Source organism: Phascolarctos cinereus, unplaced genomic scaffold (genome assembly GCF_003287225.1).
Source record: "Phascolarctos cinereus isolate Bilbo 61053 unplaced genomic scaffold, phaCin_HiC Scaffold_3;HRSCAF=262, whole genome shotgun sequence".
NCBI classification, from domain to species: Eukaryota; Metazoa; Chordata; class Mammalia; order Diprotodontia; family Phascolarctidae; genus Phascolarctos; species Phascolarctos cinereus.
Genome location: NW_027555736.1, coordinates 253,002,876 through 253,026,686, shown reverse-complemented (window position 1 = coordinate 253,026,686; position 23,811 = coordinate 253,002,876).

The following is a 23,811-nucleotide window of genomic DNA, read 5'->3' as shown; positions in this document are numbered from 1 at the left end:
TAACCCCATTGCCTAGCCAAAAAAAAGGAAAAAAGAAAGGAAAGAACATAGTGGAGAAACTGCATCAAAAATATCTTGCCATTGCCTCCATAAGACTATCTTTTAAATCTTCTTAGTCATCTATATACACTAGTTCTATTTTTAGATTTCCCTACTTTTGAAGAGCTCTTCACATTTTCCCTAGAGGGGTGGACTACTTCAAATAATTTAACAATAATTCAAATCATTATGCCTGGATTCCAGGTCAGAGGAAATCATATCATAGTCCCCAAATGTTCAAGTTCACATAGCAAGTTTCACTTATTATAGCTTAAAAGTTATTTCCCAAGCAAATAGCAATATTAATAAGTTTACACTAAAAACAACCATTAAAACATTAACCCTTAGTACTTATGAAGCATATGCAAGTTTGGATATTTTTTTTTCAGTTTAATGTATCCTGATGCAAAAATCAATCTTTAAAAATTAAGAAAATAATTGTATTCTAGGAAGGTTATGCATAAAATGAATACATGATAGTTTACTCAAAGTCTAGAAAGACAATTAGGTGCAGTTGACTACAATTAGCCTGGATATTTCAAGGTATTGTATATCAGCCCCTAGAGGGAAGGGGAAGGAAATCTTGTAAACTTCAGTCTGATGATCCAAAGTTGATTCAAAGATGGGATGCTAATTTATACCAATTGAGTTAAATTGAGTTTCTATTTCCTAATATTTAATATTTTCTAATAATTAGTCATAAAATTCACTTTATAAATCATTCCTATACCATAGGAAAAATTTTAAGTCATTCTTTATTAAGCTGTGTGTATTTGTTTTGGGGGAATGGAATCATAGTTCCTCTGTAAGCCAATGTCTTAAAATTATCTCTAATTTCAGGATAGAATTTGAAAGGGTTATTTTAAGATCATTAGGAAGTATACTGACTTAGAGACAAAAGTTGCTAATTAATCAAAATCATAAGATCACAGCATTCAGAGAGAAAAAGGAGATAACCTCTTAATGGTACAAATGTCTCTTTAACTATCATCTCATAAGCCAGCATTAATACAATTATAGCCCAGAATAATAATGGAAGAATTTCATAAATCTAACACTGATATAATATATAAAATAAAAATATGACAAAATGAAATACAAAATATAACAAAAAACAAAATACAAAACAAAATACATTACATTAATTACATTACATTAATTAATGAATCTCCAAAACAACTACATAAATCATTCCATTCATTTGCCAGTTTTAGCACTTTATACTAGTTGCATTCAGAAACCAGTTTAGAATACTTATCCTTTCTATTCTTATAGCTATAACTCTTATAGCTATATAACTTATATAAGCTTATAAGCTCTTACAGCTTATATCTCTGGTAGTTATCATTCAGCATATATATCATCTCTGCTGTGAATAATTTCTTCAATTAATCTATCAAACCCAAAATAAATTCAAATTTCAAATTAGCAAATTTTAAATTGTGCTACATAATTCATTTACTTTTTCACATCCACCAGAATATCATGTATGTAGAATTAAGATTGGAAATTCAGTAGATGACAGAGTTAAGGACTTTATATTGACCCAGTTTGGTGAAATATATATATCTGTGTGTGTGTGTGTGTGTGTGTGTGTGTGTGTGTGTGTGTGTATAGTTCTTTATATTTGCTTTTAGGAAATAAAAATTGAATTGCATTAAAAAAAACTTTTCTCCTTCTAAGAATATTTTAATATAGCCCTCATTATCTTTTTTAATAATTAATTTATTAATTTTAGTTTTCAACATTTACTTCCATAAAATTTTAAGTTTTAAATTTTCTCTCCCTCCTTCTCCTCCCCTTTCCCAATCTGATATAGGCTCCACTTATACATTCGTATTAAACATGTTTTCCCCATAGTCATGATGTAAAGAAGAATTAGAACTGATGAGAAGAACCAGAAGAATGAAGCAATAAAACAAAACAACAAAAGAAAAGGAGATCAAATAGTATGCTTCCATGTGCATTCAGATTCCATACTTCTTTCTCAGGATGTGGATAGCATTTTCCATCACGAATCTTTTGGAGTTGTCTAAGATCCTTGAATTGCTGAGAAAAGCCAAGTCTATCAAAGTCAGTCATCACACAATGTGGCGATTATTGCGCATAGTGTTGTCCCAGTTCTGCTCATTTCACTCAGCATCAGTACATATAAGTCTTTCCACGTTTTTCTGAAGTCTTTCTGCTCATCATTTCTTTAGCACAATAGTATCTCATTACATTTATATGCAACAACTTGTTCAATCAATTCCCCAATTAATGAGCATCCCCTCAATTTCCAATTCTTTGCCACCACAAAAAGAGCTGTTATAAATACTTTTGTACATGTGGGTCCTTTTCCCATTTTTATGATCTCTTTGGGATACAGACTTAGAAGTGGTATTGCTGGGACAAAGGGTATGCACATTTTTATAGTGCTTTGGGCATAGTTCCAAATTGCTCTCCAGAATGGCTAAATCAGTTCACAACTCCACCAACAAAGCAACAATGTTCCAATTTTCCCACATCTTCTCCAACATTTATCATTTTCCTGTTTTGTCATGTTAGCCAATCTGATAGGTGTGATATGGTACCTCAAAGTTGTTTTGCTTTGCATTTCTCTAATCAATGGTGATTTAGAGCTATAGTGACTATAGATGGCTTTAATTTCTTCATCTGAAAACTGTCTGTTCATATTCTTTGACCATTTATCAATTGGGGACTGACTTGTATTCTTATAAATTCTCTATATATTTTAGAAACGATGCCTTTATCAGAGACACTGGCTGTAAAAATTCTTCCCAAGTTTTCTGCTTCACTCCCAATCTTGGTTGCATTGGCTTTGTTTGTGCAAATGCTTTTTAATTTAATGTAATCAAAATTATCAGGTTTGTATGTCATAGTGTTCTCTATTTTTTGTTTTGTCATAAATTTTTCCCTTCTTCATAGATCTGATAGATAAACTATTCTGTGCTCTACTAGTTTGCTTATAGTGTCAGCTTTTATATCTAAAGTTTATACCTATTTTTACTTTATCTTGGCCTATTCCATATGTTGGTATATGCTCAGTTTCTGCCATACTATTCTTCAGTTTTCTCAGCAGTTTTTGTTAAGTAAGGTTTTCTTATCAAAGAAGCTGGAGTCTTTGGGTTTACCAAACAGTAGATTACTATAGTCAATAACTGTTGTATCTTGCATACCTAACCTATTCCACTGATCTACCACTCCGTTTCTTAGCCAGCATGAAGTAGTTTTGTTGATTGATGCTTTATAATAGAGTTTAAGATCTGGTATAGCTAGGCCACCTTCCCTTGCATTTCTTTTCGTTAATTCCTTGATATTCTGGACCTTTTATTATTCCAGGTGAATTTTGTTACTGTTTTTTTTTCTAGCTCTATAAAATATTTTTTGCAGTTTGATTGGTATGGCAATGAATAGGCAAATTAATTTAGGTAGAATTGTCATTTTTATTACATTAGCTTAGCTACTCATGAGTAACTAATATTTTTCCAGTTATTTAGATATGACTTTATTTGTGTAAAAGAGCTTTGTAATTGTGTTAACATGGTTCCTGAGGGGTTTTTTTTGGCAAGTAGACTCTATTTTGTTAATGTCCATCTCCTCCCCTGAAAGATTACGCTCAGTTTTGCTGAGTAGCTGATGCTTGCTTGTACCCAAACTCCTTTGCCTTATGGAACATTGTATTCCAAGCCCTCCAATCTTTTAATGTAGAAACTGCAAGGTCCTGCATAATCCTGAGTGGTTCCATAATATTTAAATTGTTTATTTCTGGCTGCTTGCTGTATTTTCTCTTTGATCCAGTAATTTTGGAATTTGGTTACAATATTCTTTGGTGTTTTCAATTTGGGATATTTTTCAAAAGATGATCTGTGGATTCTTTTGATGACTGTTTTACCCTCTGGTTCTAGGACCCCAAGGCAGTTTTCTCTGGTGATTTTCCTGAAAGCTGTTCTCCAGGCTCTTTTTTTGTCGTGGTTTTCAGGTAGACCAATAATTTTTAAATTGTCTTTCCTAGATCTATTTTCCAAGTCAGCTGATTTACCAATGAGGTATTTTATATTTTCTTCTATTTTTTCATTATTTTGCTTCTGTTTGACTGATTCGTGACCTCTCATAGAGTCATTAGCTTCCATTTGCTCAATTCTAATTTTTAAAGAATTGTTTTCTTCTATTGGACTTTGTACCTCCTTTTCCATTTGGCCCATTTTACTTTTTAAAAAGTTCTTCTTTTAAGTGAGTTTTTGTGCCTCCTTGTCCATTTGTCCAATTGTATTTTTTAAGGACTTGTTTTTAACAGTTAATTGTTGTCCTTCCTTTTCCAAGCTATTGACTCTCTCTTGCATATCTGTCATTTTTTCCCCCAATTTTTCTTCTATCTCTATTATTTGACTTTTAAAATTCTTCTTGAGATCCTCCAAGAAGGCTTTTTGGGCTTGAGACCAGTTCATATTCCCCTTTGACGTTTCAGATGTGGGTATATTGACGCTATTGTCCTCTTCTGAATTTGTGCCTTGATCTTCCCTGTTCCCATAATAAGAATCTAAGGTCATTATCTGTTTCTGCTTTTTGCTCATGGTGTTTGAATATTTCTTGGCTATTTTTTTAAGTTGAGCTGTCTTGCTGGAGTGCAAGGGGTACTTACTCAAGTTTCTTTTCCTGGGAGGCTAGGACTTAGTCACTGTCTTTGTGTGCTGCGGCCTAAGATGCTGGCAGTTGGAGGCTATAGTGTTTTGACTGTTTACCTCATTGTGGTCTGGGGTCAGCAATACATAAGCTCTTGGGGTGTGGGTGGAAGCCTGATCACTCAGACCTTGCACTCAAATGTTTGACTCTTGTTAACCTTTGCCTTGCACAGGGATGTTTTGCTACTGGAGTTTGTCAGCCTGGAGTTTTGCCTCCTGAAGTTTTACTTCCCAGAGCTTCACTGAGGCAACAGGTGATTTGTCTGCTAGAGACCACTGTCACACATGGTGGTTTTCTGAGCTGGTGTCTACTGGTTCCCTTGCCTCTACTGAGGCACTTGGGGAGTCTTGGTGTTAGTGTTGCCTTCTTCACCACTCTGTGGTTCAGGATCTCCCCCTGCTATGCTGAGGTGGGGCTTGCTGCTGGTTTGTTGGGATACCTCCCATCCTGTACTGCTTCCCCAGAGCAAGAGAGGCCTTTCCTGTTAATCCCTGGAGCTTCATGGGCTATAAGACTGCTGCACCCCACCTTTCTACTGGCTCAGCTCTTCCAGCATTTTTCCTGGGTCAATATTTTCTGGGTTTTCAGAAGTCAATAAGGGAGTGTGAGAGGGACTTACTTCTCACTCCACCATCTTGGCTCTCATCATCTTTTAATAAAACTTCATGTTCAGAGTGTCAGTGCAATCACCAACTTATTCTAATTTTCTTCCCCTTTCTCTCAATGAACTCTGATCAAAGCCCTGCAAACCACAGTATTGCACCTCTCTACACACAGATTGAATGTTTTACTTTCCTTTCACTCTCCTAATCTACATGTCTTTACTTCAAGCCATGTCTCAAACCATCTTCATAATTAGATTTGACTCTATTGAATATCTTCTTTGCAAAATAGCATATTTTTCTTATGCTTCTAAAATTCAGTACACAAAACTTTACTTTTCCCTTATTAAAACGGAAATTTCAAGGTTGTGGTGTCTCACTTTTCCAAGCATAATATTTCTAATATAGTCTCTAAATACATGGTCTATTTTAATTTCTTTTAGGTGACTTTGGTTCCAATTTACCTAGGCAATTAAATTTTGCCAAATCTTTCATAGAAAAATGTTCACTCTTAATGATATTTGAATTTTCCCAATTTGCCTTTGACTCAAACAAATCTTTCTCTTTCTAAGGTAGAGAGAAAAATCAAAATTTGTGCTAGATGGTTGTCAAGTACCACATAAAGCTCTGATATGTCAAACTGCAAAACTGTTTGCTTTTTTTTCTTTTGCTTTTAGAATCATCAGAAAGAACTTTTGAAATGACTACAGTTCTGTTTAGGATTGAGAATTCTCTGATCTTGGAAACCACTTTCTTCTCTTATAGTAACAAATTTTCATGTTCCGTGAAAGAGAGAGTAGGATAGAGGGTTAAGATTCTAGCTCTCTAATTCTGGGTGTTGTTCTATTCAAATTATATAATGCCTTTACATTTAATATTCTTAGGGAATTATAGCCATCCAAAACTCACTAGGCTATTTCAGCATTTCTGGGCCTAGAGTCAGGAAGTATCTTCTTAAGTTCACAACTGGCCTCAGATAGTTACTAACTGTACCAACCCTAGGCAACTCAGTTAATTCTATTTGCCTCAGTTTGCTCATCTGTAAAATGAACTGGAGAAGAAATGGAAAACCACTCCAGTATCTCTGCCAAGAAAATCCCAAATGGAGTCACAAAAGTTAGACTCAAGTGTCAAATTATTCTTCCTAAAGACCAAGACTGACCATGTCAGACCCTTTTCAGTCAATTCCAATGACTCACTAATGTCTCCAGTGACTCTCCTCCTTGCTATTCCTTGCAATTGAATTTTTTATATTTAAATTTTACTTTATATTTTCTCAATTACATGTAAAATAATTCATTTTTAAAAAATTTTGAGTTGCTTATTCTCTCTCTCCTCCCTCCCAACCCTTCCCTTGAAAAGCAATTTTATATAGATTATGCATGTGCAGTCATTGAAAAACATCTCAATATTAGGAATATTACAAAAGAAAAATGCAGATGAGGTGCAGCCTCCTCTTCGGTGGAGGGAAAGAGGCTAAGTGGGCACAGGGTCAAGAAAGTGACTGCAAGAGGTTGAGAGTTAGCCTTTGCAACCTCATCATGGCCCAGACAGGATGTGCGCTAGAGCTTTGTGGGCCTAGTGATGACAAGATTCTCTCCAAGGAGTTGTTTGAGGAAAGCAAATTCTAGTCAAGAATAGTCTGTACTAACCAAGCAAGCACTTAAGAAACCCAAGTTACCAGAAGGATGATTTGATGCTCCAGAAAATTCCAGTTTAGAACAAGAGCCACTAGAAAATTTCTCAGCAATATCAATTCTCTTATAAAGGAAAAGGGTGGCCAGAAAGGCCCTGAACCTACTTGATATGAAGATTTGGAACAAAAAGGATGTTATGTGGATTTTTAGTTATCCAACTCTTGACAAATTGGTCTCTTCTTCTGAATGTAGTATATTTAAGTTTTGCATGTTTAATTTCTTTGTGTTCCTTTTTTTTAAACCAAAAAATCATCTGATTTGGAGAATGTCAGTCCAAAAAAGATTAATTAAATTTTAAAAGTATTTCTCATTAGCACATTTGTTATTACAAATTTGTTAATGAAGAGATGATGTTCAAGACTGCCTGTTAATTTATCAGTTAAATTAAAATTGCTTATTTAGTAAGTTCTATAATTTAATTTTTGTGGGGTTAAAATGGTTCTTTGTTTGAAAAGGTCTTACTTAAAATAAAATATCATAAACCCCCAGATGTATGTTTCTGGGTCTAGTCTTTATTCTTCCTAGTTGAAAGCTATGGAAACAAATACTTGAAGCACCATGATTGAGATCTTAAGAAATAATTATATTATTTGTGTAAAATAATCCACTTCAGTTCCACTAATTGAGAATTTGTGATAATTTGAACAAGTAAATTAGTAAAGTAAATTAGACTGCCATGCCATCATTATCTTTAAAGAAAGTTTTTGCCAAGCAAATGATAACATAACAAGCATTTCAGTTGATCAAGTCCTTATTGAATACCTTCTCTATACTTAACACTGTTAGATTGGAGGAGGGGGAAATAACAAAAAGAAAAAGAGGCATAGACCCTGATCTTCAGGAGCTTAAAGTGTACTTGGGGAAATAATTGTATAGTTTTACAAATTTGGGGTTGTCTCCTACATTGGTAGGATACAAGTATTCTGTCTGTGGGGTTGGAAAAGTTTGAAGCAGTGACCAAAATTATTAGATATTTTTAGATGTAATTATTGGATAAATACATCCTTTTATTTAATTGGAAACAAAGTTCAGGTCAAAAACAACATGTGAAACTACCATCAAATTCTTGACAGTCAGTGAGGTGGCAGAAAGGGAGGTTACAGTTACACAACTGAAAGCAGTGTGGTGTGCAGGGAATAGATAGTTACATGTGGAAAAGAGTTGGTCTTTATACCAGAGGAAGGGATTGGGCACTTTTATCTCCCAGTGCTGCTTGAATATGCCCTCTCAGCACTTCCTTATGGCAGGTAGCACTGGAGGAGGCCAGTTAATTGGGACCATAAGCACAGCCCTTCTCTCTGGTAGAGGGTCCTAACCTTTTGACAATGAATTAGGTTATTGATTATTTGATATCTTATGTTGCTTTTACTTTATGTATAAGTTTTGCTTTTTATTATGAAACTGTGATGAATACTTAATTTAAAAAAAAGAAAAAAGAAAGAAAGAAAGAAAGAAAGAAAGAAAGAAAGAAAGAAAGAAAGAAAGAAAGAAAGAAAGAAAGAAAGAAAGAAAGAAAGAAAGAAAGAAAGAAAAAAAAAAAGAAAGAAAGAGAGAAGAAGAAAGAAAGAAAAAGAAAGAAGAAAGGAAGAAGGAAGGAAGGAAGGAAGGAAGGAAGGAAGAAAGAAAGAAAGAAAGAAAGAAAGAAAGAAAGAAAGAAAGAAAGAAAGAAAGAAAGAAAGAAAGAAAGAAAGAAAGAAAGAAAGAAAGAAAGAATAATGTAATATAGAAAGTAAAAGAAATGTTTCACTCTACATTCAGACTCCATCATTTCTTTCTCAAGAGGCTGATAATATTTTTCATCATAAATCCATAGGAATTATTTCACATCATTGTATTGTTCAGAATAGCTAAGTTATTTACAGTTGGTCATCATACAATATTGCTGCTACTGTGTACAATGTTCTCCTGGTTCTGCTAATTTTCATTTCGTATCAGTTCATGTATGTCTTTCCAGGTTTTTTTCTGAAAACTTCCTCCTTGTCATTTCTTACACCACAATAGCATTTTATCACAATCATATGCAACCACTTGTTTAGCTGTGCCTCAATTGATTGGTATCTCCACAATTTTCAATTCTTTGCCACTACAATATGAGCTGCTAAAATATTTTATTCATATCGGCACTTTTATGGGCAGCTAGATGACACAGAGGATAGAGTACTAAGCCTAGAGTCAGGAAGACTTAAGTTCAAATCTGGCCTCAGATATTTATTAGCTATGTGACCCTGGGAAAGTCATTTAACCCTGTTTACTTCAGTTTCCTCCTCTGTAAAATGATCTGGAGAATGAAATGGCAAATCACTCCAAAATCTTAGATAAGAGAACCCTAAAAAATGGATCACAAAGAGTTGAACAACAAAGAGGTGTTTTTCTTCTTTCTTTGATTTCTTTGAGATACAGATTTAGTGTTGCTGGACCAAAGGGTATGCACAATTTAATAGCCCTTAGGTCCTAGTCTCATATTGCTCTCCAGAATGGTTGGATCAGTTCACAATTCAATCAACAGTGCATTTGTGTCCGAATTTTTCCAAATCCCCACCAACCTTTGTCATTTTCCTTTTCTGTATATTAACTACTCTGATAGGTGTGAGGTGGTATTCAGAGTTGTTTTAATTTACATTTTTCTAATCAATATTAATTTGCAGCATTTTTATATGACTCTACATAGTTTAATTTCTTCATCTAAAAGTTTGTCTGTTCATATCCTTTGACCTTCTATCAATTGGGAAATTACTCACATTCTTACAAATTTGTCTCAGTTTTATAAATATTTTAGAAACAAGGCCTTTATCGGATAAATTTACTCTAATTTCTCCCCAGTTTCCTACTTCCTTTCTAATCTTGTCTGCATTTGGTAGTTCCAAATGTTTTAATTTGGTCCAATGGAATCGATCCACTTTACATCTCATAATGCACAGTCTCTATTTCTTATTTGGTTGTAAATTCTTCCCTTATCCATAAATCTGAAAGCTAAATTATGTGCTCCCCTAGTTTGCTTATGATATCACTCTATCCCTCTATCACAAACCATTTTGACCTTATCTCAGTTTATAGTGTGAATTTTGGTCTATAATTAATTTCTGCCAAACTTTCCAGTTTGTACAGCAATTTTTGTCAGATATTGATTTCTTTTCCCAAAATCTTGGATATTTGGGTCTGCCAAACAGTTGGTTACTATGATCCTTTACTAATCTATATCATGTGCCTTATCTATTCCACTGACCCACTACTCTATTTCTTGGCCAATACAAGATCAGTTGTAATACAGATTAAGATTTGATATCACTAAGTCATTTCCTTTGCATTTTTTCATTAGTTTACTTGATATTCTTGATCTTTTGCTCTTTCAGATGAATTTTGTTGTTATTTTTTCTAGCTCCAAAAAATTTGTTTTACTAGTGTGATTGGTATGGCATTGAATAAGTAATCAATTTAGGTAGAATTTTCATTTTTATTATATTGGCTTCACCAACCGAAAGAAGGTAGGGTTTCTTTATACACACTTCCAGAGATGGTCCCTATAGATGCATATTATAATTTAATCCATATTACACAAGCAAAAGATGATGAGGGTCTGAATTAGGGTGGTAGTAATATGAGTGGGTTGAAAGGAATAGAGAGAGATGCTATCAAACTATACTTGACAAAACTTGCAACTCACATACATTTTTTGAGGAAGTGATGAATTCTGTTTTGGACATGTTAAGTTGAGATGCCTATACAACATTCTGGTGAAGACGTGTTCTAAGACTAGGACTGGAGCACAAAGGATAGATAAGGACTAACTATGTGGATATGGGAGTCATCTGCAAATAAATGATGACCCATATGTGTTGATGAGATAAGAGGGAAACAGGAAGTCAGAGGCAAGGAGAGTGTGTCAGACAAAAGACAGAGATTTAAAGAGACAAAGACAGAGATTTAAAAGCAGTCAGAGAGAAGGATTTTAAAGAAGTGAGAAGATGGCCCAAAACTTAGCACTGAGTTAGAAGTAGACAGATGTCATGGAAGATACTTTTGCCAGCATGTACCAACAACCTTTTCACCTGCAAGATACTTCTGACCCTGTAGCCCTTTCCTCTGACTGGTCAGTTCTTCTCAAGTATCTCCATTTTAAAAATTTACTAGACCAGCCATGTTCAGTCCTGAAGGCTCTACTCCTAACTCTTTTCTCCATTAATCCTCACCCTCTAAGTACCTTTTCACCATCTCTTTAACTGTGCTTTTCAACTTTCTTTTCTGCAACCTCATTAATAAATAATAATAATAACTAACATTTATATAGTGTTTTAAGGTTGCAGAATCACTTTGCTATTATCTCATTTTATTTTTACAACAACCGTAAGAGGTAGGTTTATTATTGCTATTATTTTACAAATGAGGAAACTAAGACAGACAGAGGTTAAGTAACTTGCTCAGAATCACAAAGTCAGTGAGTGTCTAATTTGTTGTGCTCCCTAACTCCCAGCTTAGAGTTTGGCTCATTGAGTGATCTAGTTGACAACTAGAAAGTAAGCACCTTGAGAGTGGGAGCTGTCTTTCTTTTTGCTTCTATCTGCATTTCCAGTGCTTAGCCCAATGCCAAGCACATCGTATGCCCTTAATAAGTGCTTGTTGACTTGAATTGAATGGAGCTCTATGTAGATGATGATCTAAAAAAAGAGGGGGCAGGGCACTAAGCACCAGTCAAGCAGACAGGAGAAGAATCTGGAAAGAGCAGTGTCAGGAAAACTCAAAGTAATGAGAGTAACCAGGAGGAAAGAGTACTCAATCGTATCATATGCTACGTGGAAGTCAAGAAATAAGAAGACTGGGCAAAGCCAAGCCCACAGAATAAAGGTGAGCACTTGCCTAAGCCCACCCCCCACCCCCTTCAAATACCTTTTAAAATGACTCTAAACAAATTCTAGAGCAGCAGAACTCACAAAAAGATGGAGTGAAACAAATTTCCAGCCCAAGACATCTTGGAAGGTTAGCAAAGTGAGAGAGGAATGCAGTCCAGTGCAAGCAGCCAGCACACACTGGGCCCTAGCAAACCCAGAGCTGGCTTTGGGGCAACTGAATCACTGGCAGCAGTGGTGGTTTCCAGACCTCTCAGTCCATAGATGCCAAAGACAACTTACAAGGTCAACAGGAAGGGTTTGTGGCCACCAAGTGGATGAAGGAAGAGCTTAGTCCAGCACTGGCTCTGTCAGCACAGCCCTGGCCTCAGCAAACCAGTTGCAGGCCTTGAGAGTGACTAAATCTGCAGTGGCAGTGGCACTGGCACTGGCACTGGCACTGGCAGTGATAACTGCAGCAGCAATGGCAGTGGCTGCTTCCAGAGCTCTTAGCCTATTGGTGGTAAGGGGGTCAAACAACTGGTCAGAAGGAGATCACAGGGGTCTTTTTGCTAGCACTGGGGCAGGACTCTGTTGATTTGTCCAAACTCAGATCTAGGTTGCAGACCTGGGTGGCAGTCCCAGGATGAGGAGGAGCACTAGCACAGCAAAGCTTATGGGAACAATGGAGGGAAGACACTCCTCACAATTCTAGGGCAGAAAAGAGTGCTTGTAGTACACAGATGAGAGCACAGGCCAGGCAAGTAGTAAACATCTCTCCTTAGATCATACCACCTTGGAAGAACTAAAAACTTACAAATGCCTAGAAGTATTTACAAAACCAGCTGCACAAAACCCATAAGGTTGGGATAGTGTGCCCTCCACCCTGGAAGCAGAACCCTATTTTAACAAACAGTTAAAAGTCAAGTTAATAGGCTGGGAAAATGAGCAAATGGCAGAAAACAACTCAGACTATTGAAAGTTTCTATGGTGACAAGGAAGATCAAAACACACACTCAAAAACAAGACAACAAAGTCAAAGCTCCTACATCCAAAGCCTCCAGGAAAAAATACAATTTGGTTTCAGGCCATAAAAGAACTCAAAAAGGATTTTTGAAAAACAAGTAAGAGAGGTAGAGGAAAAATTGGGAAGAGAAATGAGAGTGATGCAAGAAAATCATGAAAAACAATTCAACAGCTTGCTAAAGGAAACCCCCCAAAAATACTGAAGAACATTATATCTTAAAAAATAAGCTAACCCAAATTGTAAAAGAGGTTCAAAAAACCAATGGGGAAAGGATGCCTTAAAAAGCAGAATTGGCCAAATGGAAAAGGAGGTCAAACAACCAACTGAAGAAAATAATTCCTTAAATAAAATGGGAAAAAAAATTAGAATGGAGCAAATGGAAGCTAATGACATTATGAGAAATCAAGACATTATAGAACAAAACCAAAAGAATGGAAAAAATAGAAGACAATGTGAAATATCTCATTGGAAAAACAATTAACTTAGAAAATAGATCCAGGAGAGATAACTTTAAAATTATTGGACTAATTGAAAGCCGTGATCAAAAAAAAGAGCCTAGACATCATCTTTCAGAAAATTATCAAGGAAAACAAAATAGAAATTAAAAGAATCCAGTGATCACCTCCTGAAAGAAATCCCAAAATGAAAACTGCCAGGAATATTATAGCCAAATTCCGGAGTTCCCAGTTCACGGAGAAAATATTGCAAGCAGATAGAAAGAAACAATTCAAATATCGTGTAGCCACAGTAAGGATAACAGAAGAGTCAGCAGCTTCTACATTAAATTATTATCGGGCTTGGCATATGATATTGTAGAGGGCAAAGGAGCTAGGACTGCAACCAAGAATCACTTACCCAGCAAAACTAAGTACAATTCTTCAGGGTGAAAAATGGACATTCAATAAAATAGAGTACTTTCAAGCATTCCAAATGAAAAGACCAGACCTGAATAGAAATTTTGACTCTCAAAGACCAGACTCTAGAGAAGCATAAAAAGGGAAGAGAAAAAAGAAATCATAAGCTACTTAATAAGGCTAAACTGTTTATATTCCTATGTGGGAAGATGATATTTGTAACTCATAAGACCTTTCTTATTCTTAGGGAAGTTAGATGGAGTATATCTAGACAGAGGGCACAGGTGTGAGTTAGATATGAAGGGATGACATCTAAAAAATAAAATTTAAGGGTGAGAGAGGAACATACTGGGAGATAGAGAAAGTGAGATGTAAAATAGGGCAAATTATCTCACATAAAAGAGGTGAGAAAGAGCTTTTATAATTCAGAGGAAGAAGAGGGAGGTAAGAGGATTGAGTGAACCTTACTCTCATCAGAACTGGATCAAAGAGGGTATAACATGCACACTTAATTGGGTACAGAAATCTATCTTATCCTTTAGCAAAGTAGGAGAGGAAGAAGATAAAGCAGGGGATGGGGTGAAAGAAGGGAAAGAATTGAGGGAGGGGGTAGTCAGAAGAACAATACTCTTCAGGAGGGACAGGGTGAAAGGAGGATGAATAAATATAAATATTTTAATTTAAATAATTTAATTTATTTAAATTAATTTAAAAGTAATTTAAATAAAACAATAAAAATGAGAATAATAGGATGGAGGAAAATACAGTAATAGTATACTGTGAAATAGTAACTGTGAAAAAAAATTTTGAAGCAAATTTCTCTGATAAAGGCCTCATTTCTCAAACATAATGAGAACTGAGTCAAATTTATTAAAATAAGAGCCATTCCCCAATTGATAATGATATGATCAGTTTTCACATTAAGTAATCAAAGGTATCTCTAGCCATGTGAAAAAATACTCTAGCTCACTATTGATTGGAGAAATGCAAATCAAAACAATTCTGAGGAACTACCTCATACCTATTAGATTGGCTAATAGGACAAAAAAGGTGAATGATGAATGTTGGAGGATATGTGAGAAAAGTGAGACATTAATGCACTTTTTGTGGAACTGTGAACTGATTCAATCATTCTGTAGAGTAATTTGGAACTGTACTCAAAGGGCTATAAAACCATGTATACCCTTTAATCCAACAATGCCACTACTAGGTCTGTATCCCAAAAGAGATAAAGAAACAAAAAAAAAGGGAAAGGACCTATATGTACAAAAATATTTATAGCAGTTCTTTTCTGGGGGCAAAGAATTAGAAATTGAGGAGATGCCCATCAATTGAGGAATGGCTAAACAACTTGTGGCATGTGATTATGATGAAATACTATAGGAAATGATAAGCAGAATGCTCTCAGAGAAACCTGGAAACACTGCATGGGCTGATGCAAAGTGAAATGTAGTGTGTACAAGGTAACAGCAATACTGTAGGATGATCAGCTGTGAATGACTTAAGTATTGTCAGCAACACAACAATCCTAGACAATTCTAAAGGACTTATGGTGGAAAATGCTATCCATCCCCAGACAAAGAACTGATGGTGTCTGAATGCAGATTGAAGCATATTTTTTTAACTTTTTCTAATTTTCTTGAGTTTTTATTTTGTCTGTGTTTTCTTTCACAACATGGCTGTTATGGAAATGTTTTGTATGACTGCCCATGTATAACCTGTTTTGAATGATTTGCCTTCTCAATGAGGGAGAAGTGGGGAGGGAGGAAAGAAGAGAATTTGGAACTCAAAGTTTTAAAATGAATGTTAAAAATTGTTTTTAAAATAACCAGGGAAAATAATATTAAATAAAAATGTTAAAAGAAAAAAGAAATAAGGAGACTGAGAAAGAGTCTTTATATTTAGCATGGAGTGATCGTAGTATAAGATACAGTTTCTTTAAAGCCCTTTTTATGTGGAGGAATTCATGAAGGAAAGGGTGGAAAAAAGTGTCTTGTGTAAAGGAAGATGTTTATATTGATGGTTAAAGGATTTACAATGTTACCACTGTTATTTGTGAGCATTATGGTATGGAATGCAATTAGAAAAATACCATTTTAAATCCACTCTAAAATATGTGTATGAAGAAACAGAACTTTTAAACAATTTTGGAGAGAAAATGATTCAGGCTCTTTATTTGTGAACTTGACATTGTTACTGAGTAGGATTGATGTTTTCTTTACATAGGAAAAATTTAGTGTTTTACAAACAGGTAACAACAAGTTATTTTATTTATTAAAATTTAGAAAAAAATATTGTAAAGAAATATAGTTTCAAGATCATCAAAGAAACAGACTACATCGTTGGAGATTTTAGAACTAAAAGAATAATAGTCATCTCCTCTCATTTGGATTTATATGTTGTGTGACTAAAAATGTAAAACTAAGAAAATGAGAATTTGCATAAATATTTAAAAGTTGAAGTAGGATTGCAAAAAGTATGATTGCAAAAATTTGATATGAAGAAGTTGGTTAGTTATACTGTCAGCTGGGAGAGAAAGAAATGCTTCTTATAATTCAGCTGGTCAATTTAAATTACCTTAATATTTATACTACCTGTTGACAGTTCCTTTAATATAGTAGAACTGGTTTATGCACCATAGCATTTAATGGTATTGGAATTGCCAGAAATAACTGACATAATATACAAGGAGCCAGGGGTGTGGTGGAGCCAGCTCTAGCCAGCTTGTGACAGCTGATTATTAAATTTTCAGTGTGAATATATGCACCTTACAAATCATGAGAAATCATGACTCAATTTATTGTTTTGCTAATTTCTAGACTTTGAAACACAATGGAGAAAAATCATAATCATATAGATTAAGCTTTAAAATGTGTTGTGAGTACATTTTTTTCCCTAGAGAGCTAATTGTTACACATTTACCAGCACAGAGCAATAGTAGCAACTATAAAACCTAACTTTCTTCAAGGGACTCTAGTTTTTCATCTATAAGCAGTAACAGTACTTATTCAAATGAATTTGTGTTGTTTTGTCTCAACCTTCAGTGTTTGATCTAAAAAGAGACAAACAAAATTAGGTCACATTTGTGCTGTTTATTCTTTATAAGCTCACAGAAACATACATGTATGGGAATCTCCACGAAACTGAGACTGAAAGAAAAGTTAGTTGTGGGGGATTATATATCCATAGAGTAAGGAAGCACTCCCTCTTCCCTTCTGACTCAGGATGCCTGTGTCAGCCAAAATTATAGTTTCCATAGAACAAGAGAGTGCCCCCAGGATGTCCAGTTTCTGTCAGCCATAAACAAGAGAATGTCATAACAAGAAGAGAATACCATAACAGGATATTGTCCATAAAAAACAAGATAAAAGAAATGTCATTAATCAAGATAATGTCAAGTTTGAGGCACCTGGTCCTTATCAGTCATAAACAGAAGAATGTTCTAGTTAGGCTAATTTTGGGATTCACTCAGAAAGTATTTCAAAGGGGCTCAAGCAGGTCCCACATTCCCACTGTTTTGGTCAAAGTGGTGCCAAAGGGCCACCTGCAGGTCAAAGAAGGTATGGTAGCAAGAAGGGGAGCTCTAGTAACATTTCCTTAATTGACCAGGGCGTCAGTCTACTCCCATAACCTTTTGCATCTGGGATAGGTTCTGTAGACTGAAGGGGAATAATCATGAATAGCATTACTTCACTCACCAAGGTGGTAGAGCATTTGTGGGCCAAAACCAACCCCAGTCAATCCCTAGTATGATACAGGCAAAGATAGGAAGCACCCCAGTGGCAGAAAGAAGGAGGGATCTCATTAAACTACAAATATGCAGAAAGAGCAGGTCAAAAGGGAGGCCAAGTTGGGGGAAGGGAGTGGGGCACATAATGAAAGAATAGTATAACTAAATCAAGTTTAAAACAAAAGGTATAGATGAATGGCTTTGGTTATATAAGGGGCTCAAGTGGGAAGGGAGCCTTTGTTCTTGCAGTCCTGGTCCCAACTCTTAGGAAAGCTATCTGCATCAGATGTTTTTTTCTTCACACCTGGATAGCAAGGCCTCCAATGGGTTCAGACACCCACTCAAAGTGGAGACCATCTTCAGATGATCCATGAGTCCACACCCACAAGTTGGCAGCTGTGGGAGTAGTCAGAAGGACCTGGTAGAGGCTCTTAGAACAACACATTAATTGACAATTGAGAGAAAAACCCTTGTATCAATTTTTGGATTAGAGTTTCTTGTCAGCATAACATAAGTCTTTGGTTAAAGGCACATAGAGAAGGTCCTGTTTCCCAGACACACAGGGCTAGGTTTAAACAATACAATGAAGTATTTTTTTTCACAATTCACATAATTGCATAACTATATCAAATCAGGCACAGATTAAACTACTTAGAGGGCTCACAATAGACTGGTTTTGAGAAGAGAGATTCACAAGTCACTAAGGTAACCAAGAAAACTTAGACATAAACCATGCAAAGCAATTCAATCATTATGATGAATGTTAATTAATATCAAGTCTCCTTGTATTCCCATAATCCTTTCTCAATGTCAATTTAAGAAGCACTTTTTGAGTCCCAGATGTCTCACATGGTTATCTGTTCCCTACATATCTCTTCTTAGACAATAGGCATTATTCTCAAGACAGCTAGAAAAGGAGTTCTGCTTTTCTAGTTCCAAATCTGGAAGTTCTTAGATAATTATGACTTAGTATTATTTAATACAATCACTTTAATTTGGTTCTCAAATTTTGAAACTTCAAAGAATTTCAGTTTACATACCATTTGCTGTTTCTATCCTTACCCTAATCCTGTACCTGATATAAGAATCTTTTTTATAAAAAAATTGAGAGTCCAACCATAAAATGAGCTCTTCTGCCTTTTAAAATTATCAGACATACACTTTAATAATGACAAAATAAATTAACTTTCTTTATCATTATATATGCAAATTTTGTGTAAAATTCAATTTTGATAATTTATTACTAAAACATGCTCAGAGACTGAATTTTTGTGATAGATAAATTTTGGAAGCTAATGATATACATCTGTATATAGTTCTTAGAGGAAACCATCTAATACTGTTGCTTTCCTCAAAATTTACAATTCCATTTAGTTAGAAAACTATTACATTACATATTTGTCTCATTATTTCATCAAATCATTTCCCCCTTAGGAGGACATCATTCCTATATTATTATTTAACTACAAATATAGGTTAAAATTGTAAGACACTCAGAATTGCATCCTATTACATTAGCTCAGAGATGTTCTAGTATCAATCTATTATTTAATAGATTTAGTCTTGTACTTACAGAATTTCTTGATTATAGGAATTTACTACAAAAGAAAAAAGAGGGATATAGTTATAACAATGTCATATATCATAACAGATAGGAAAAACTTCCTTAGTTCTATTTGATTCCAGGCACAAGTCATATCTGACAGTCAATCATGTAGTCACAAGATGTTAAAAGCAAGCCTGAGGATTAACCAGGTGGATAATTTTCCTTTTCAGAAAGAAAATAGCACAATGGGGAAACAGAGTCAAGAGGATCTATGTAAGCCATGTCCAAGGTTGTCCCCAAAACTTTTCCCAGGCACAGACATTCAGCTTTAGCAGTGCCCAGCCTGCAACACATACTATTTTCTACTACCGGTTTCATGACAATTCAGACAACTATCCCTGTAATCAGAGCTCAAAACAATAGTAAATTACTGTCCCATAAAGTCTTGAATAGCAAGTTCCAATAATCAGAGCTTCAAATGAGTTCAGCTTTCAAGGATCGCATATTCTAGATAATAAGTATTGACTATAATCTCACATTGGTAACAGTAAGAGATTCATCTCAGAAAAAAAAATGCTACTGCTCTCAAAATCCCTTCAAACAGTGGGAGCATCTTTAATATGAATATTAAGTAGTTTTCCATACATTTCTACATATGTTCTAATTTAAGATTAAATAACAAACATATATAAAATCAGATTTTTCATTAAGATACTGCAACATAGCTTATAAATTACTACTCTTCATTAACATAACTGTATGTACTAAAATCCTATTCCTTAAAACAAAAACAAAAGAGGTTTCTGACTTTAACCCCATGACTTGATAGATTTACGTCTTTGTTTCATAAGCTTTTTCATCCTTCACCAATTATATCTATCATTCTGAAAGAATGAGATATTTCAGAAATTGAATCTTAATAAAGATGATAAATTTGAAACACTAATTTAACTCTTTCTTAAGCCATGGAATGACTATAAATTCAGATCAAAACAGCAAGATCTTTCCCACTTATAGCTCATTATGGTGATTTAGCAATAAATTAGTTTACAAATGAAAAATTAGCAGACCTTCTAAAAATTACACAAGACATTTTTACAAAACATTTCTTCCTAAAAGTATTTCCCTTCTAAAAAAAACAGCTTCAAATTTATCCTGTTGTTAAAAGGAATAATCAGTAAACCTTTATGAAGTAAATTAGCTTTCTTTTCAACCTTAAAGCAAAAATGCATCTTTAAAATTGGAACTTATCAAAACTAAGTTGGTGAAAAATGTCTTTAAGTAACATAAGTAAATTCCAAAGTACTGTAGCAAATTTAATTCCTGGTTATCACAAAATGCCATCTCCCTCTAGTCAAAAAGGTGTTTGTAATGGGGAAGGGATTCAGTTTTTATAAGCCAAGAACATAATCAACTAAATTAGCCTTATCACGATAGCGAAGTTTACCAGGCCTTTAAAAATTTACTCGATATTTTTTCTTCCCCTTGTCTTTAGATATATTATTAGAAGTTAAGAAAATAATTACATTCTAGAATCTCACATAGATAGTGGATATAGTTCACCAACCTCCAAATTAAGAGAGATAGATAGATAGGTAGAATGATGGATGGATGGATGGATGGATGGATGGATGGATTGAGAGAGAGATGGGTGGATGGATGAACCAGGCTTGAAAATCACACCTATTTTTGTGCAAGATTCCCATTTACTCAATAGCAATTCCACAACATGAAAACTCTTACACAGTGTTGATGAGAACTTTAGGTGAAAATTCCTCTTAAATATAGACAAAAGTTGGAAGTTTATAATTTTCTTCAATTACAGTACTTTAGAATATTGCAGCACCTGGTCAATAGGATTCATAGAACGCCCTAACAGCTTCCTAACTCATCCATTCTGCCCTCTTCTTTCAACAGTAAAATCCTTAATCTAACATCTAGATTATAAAAGGAATTGCTTTTCTAACAACATAGCTGATAAAATTGTTTACCAAATTATACAATATAAGAAAATTTAGAAATATAACAATACCCTAAACAATATTATGTATTTAAAATTTGAAACAAATCCATTGTCGATTTAGGTAAATGCACTTTGAAATTACCTTCCACATAAAAATAATTCATCTCATCATTAATATGACTAAAGCTACATCTTTAAACCACCTTATGTAATTTGATAATAACCAAGATTTTCAAATGAAAATTTGCTATTATACTAAATGTTATTATCATTATTATTACCTGTTATAATTAAATATATCCCACTAAATATTTAAGAGTTTTGAAATTATCTAATTTTTATCACATTATTTCAAAAGCTCAATCCATGTGCACCAAAATCCAGATTAAAAATTGCTTTGTCTAATATCATATCTGTTTTACAATGATCTCTCAAATTTTACAATATAAGTAAATTTAGAAATACAATTCAGAAATACAAAAATAACACAAACAGTGAAACTTTAAATTACATCAATTGCATTTCCAAATTATCACATATAGAAGTCATTGATCTTATTAGCTTCGGCATTTTAAAACCATTTTAAAGTTATCAGATATAAAACAATTACATTAAATTAGAGGAATAATAATAATGTAGTGCTTAGCATATACAAATCATTGTTTTAAGCACTTTACAATTATTATATCATTTTGATCTCACAACAACCATTATTCTTCTTCTCTTCTTAAATCAGGAAACTGGGGCAGAGATAAATTAACTTGCTTAATCTGATCTGATATGTGAGGGGTTAACAGGGAACCAGTTAGCAATCCCCATACTGAGATACCCTCTTGACTCTGGGGGAGGGAGTGGGGAAGGAAAAGACATTTACCTAATTCTCCAAAGTCTTAGGAGTTTTCCTCTGAAATCTTAAAATGATTAATTTCCAAACTACTTAATGATTAATCTGCAAACCTCCAGAATCTGCTAAGATGACAAAGACACACAAATACACAAATCTGATTTCAGAATGACAAGGGGAAGGAAAGTCCAAAGAGTTCAGAGAGGCTTGTTAGAAACACCACCACCAATAGGCTATCAAATTTACAAGAATTCAGGACTGACAGAGTGGCCCCTGTACCCACCAAGGCACCAATGGGGTGGTCCTATATTATTATGGATACCTTTTAGTTAAGAAAGGGGCAAACAGGAGCAGATGGGGACTGCAACCTCAACTTTCCTCAGAGCGCCTCTAAAGTTGTGGGGTAAGGCTTTGATGCCTCTGGTATTCCTTATTCTACACAACCCTGATGCAGATCCTAATTCAGATTTAAAGGGGCAGGTCCCAAGTTCAAGGATTTGATCCATATGCAGGATGAGCTGCTTTTGTCAGGACTGCAGCTCTCAAGGGAAAGGGAGGAGGGGAGAAGGCAATTAGTATTTATGGTAAAGAACCAGGAAAGGAAAGACAGGCTGGGGTCATTGGGCAGGAGGGATGATTAGGGTTAAAAGAATTAGATGGTAACAGAGAAAGGTGCTGAAGCTGAAGTGGCTTTATGAGCTTTAAGGTAAGAAGCTCCTGCCTTATGTTTTTGCTCTGTTATTTCAGCAAACCAGCAGTAGAAACATTCCCACTCTAGTCTTGTTGACTTTATAGGTTTAGTCTGTTTTTAAGATAAACAAATTTAGACTGGTCAAAAGAGCCCCAATGGGGCCAACACAATTCAGGGCTATCTTTGGTGAACTGCCACCAGTGCTGGCAGTATTTTTGATTGTCAGAATGGCTCAACATATAAAAAGCAGTGGTTTTGTTAGCTGTAGCTCTAATTTCAGTTTCTGATTGACCCATAGCCCAATTTTCAGAGGATCCTTGCTTTCTGAAGGGATCTATACAACACAGAGTGGTGTGGTCCCTGCCCTCAAAGTAGTTTTAGAGAGAATTGCAAACTGCAATCAAACAGTAGGAGTCTACAGTGGAAGCTGGGAATAGAGAGAGACTTACCCACCCCACCAAAATTAAGACTCCAGGAAAATAGTTCCCATGGCCCTGAGTCACTAGCATTGTCAGGGTAGGGTGTCGTCTTTCTACTCCATCAGTTCCATATGAGTCACAGCACCAAACTGTCAGCCTTCAGTGTTTGGTCTAAAAAGAGACAAACAAAGTTAAGTCGTATATATGCTGTTTATTCTCTATAAACTAGCAGAACCATACATGTAACAGAGTCTCAGTGAAACTTAGACTCAAAAAAAATAAATTAGTTCAAGGAGATTATATATCCATAGAGTAAGGAAGTGTTTCTTCCTCTCTTCTGACTCAAGATGCCTGTGTCAGCCAAAATTATGGTTTCCATAGAACAAGAGAGTTGTCTGGGTTGTCTAGGATGTCTGGTTTCTGTCAACCATAAACAAGGGAATATCATATCAAGAAGAGAGTGTCCTAACGGCATACTATCCACAAAACCAACAAGATAAGAGAAATGCCATTAATCAAGATAGTGTCTGGTTCCAGGTGCCTGGTCCTTATCAGTCATAAACAGAAGAATGCTCTTAATCAACTTAATTTTGGGGTTCACTCAGAGAAATTTCAAAGGGGTTCCCACACTTGATAGATATTACCTTACAAGGTGATCTCCATTTTGTTTATTTTGCATATTAACCCCCTAAAATGTATTTGGGTAAATGTGTCTATACCTAATACCAATACAATAATCACTTTTACATAAATTCACATTCTGATGTTCAAGATTACCTGAAATCCATTGGGATTCCAAAAATGAATGGAAATTCCTTCGTTTTGCAGTTTAAACATGTATCATTTTCTTTTCTTTCTTTTTTTTTAGTGTTCAACATTCACTTTTATAAAATTTT